At 43.8% G+C, this 876-nt stretch overlaps 1 non-coding gene across 1 annotated transcript; it reads left to right on the plus strand.

The window, feature by feature from the left end:
• The first annotated feature begins 560 nt into the window (after positions 1–560).
• LOC112725349 (small nucleolar RNA R71) lies at positions 561–667 on the plus strand. The gene has a single exon (XR_003164463.1). It is a non-coding gene; the product is annotated as a small nucleolar RNA R71 (small nucleolar RNA).
• The last annotated feature ends 209 nt before the right edge of the window (positions 668–876 follow it).

The following is an 876-nucleotide window of genomic DNA, read 5'->3' on the forward strand; positions in this document are numbered from 1 at the left end:
TCCTCGGATGGTGATGGTGAGTTGAGATTGGAAGGATGAGAATGGCTAGTTTGACTTTGGTATGGATGTTGAAAAGTGTTGTTGGGGTTATGGCGTCTCTGATCTTGGCCTTGGTCTTGTTGATTTCTCCACCCAAAGTTTGGGTGGTTCCTCCAACCAGGATTATATGTTTTGGAGTATGGGTCATGGTGCTGCCTAGGTGAATTCCCAATGTAGTTGGCTTGTTCTTGATCACCCTCTGCTTTTTCATTCACTCCTTCTTGGGTTGCTGCTGAAGTGGTGATTACTGCTACTTAATTCCTCTCCATCTTCTTGGTGAGGTCAGCTAATTGCTTGGTAATCATCTTGTTTTGAGCTAGCAGTGCATCCACATTGTTCAGCTTCATCAGCCTCTTTCAGAAGCATAGAAGTAGTCATTCTCTGCTATAGTCTCAATGACATCTATGGCTTCTTCAATGGTCTTCTTCTTGTTCAGAGATCCCCCGGATGAGTGGTCTACTGCCTTCTTTGATTCATACGAAAGGCCTTCATAGAAAATGTGTAACTGCACCCATTCATTGAACATATCTGGCAGGCATCTTCTTGTCAAGTCTTTAAACCTCTCCCATGCTTCATATAGAGTCTCACCATCCTGCTGCCTGAATGTTTGTACCTCAGCTCTCAACCTGTTGATCCGTTGAGGAGGATAGAATCTTGCCAAGAACTTGTTCACCACATCTTCCCAGGTTGCTAAACTCTCCTTTGGAAAGGATTCCAACCATTTAGATGCTTTGTCCTTGAGCGAGAAGAGAAACAGAAGTAGTCTATAGGTGTCAGGATGAACACCATTAGACTTCACAGTATCGCATATCCTCAGGAAGGTGGTTAGATGTTGAT

Source organism: Arachis hypogaea, chromosome 11, assembly GCF_003086295.3.
Source record: "Arachis hypogaea cultivar Tifrunner chromosome 11, arahy.Tifrunner.gnm2.J5K5, whole genome shotgun sequence".
NCBI classification, from domain to species: Eukaryota; Viridiplantae; Streptophyta; class Magnoliopsida; order Fabales; family Fabaceae; genus Arachis; species Arachis hypogaea.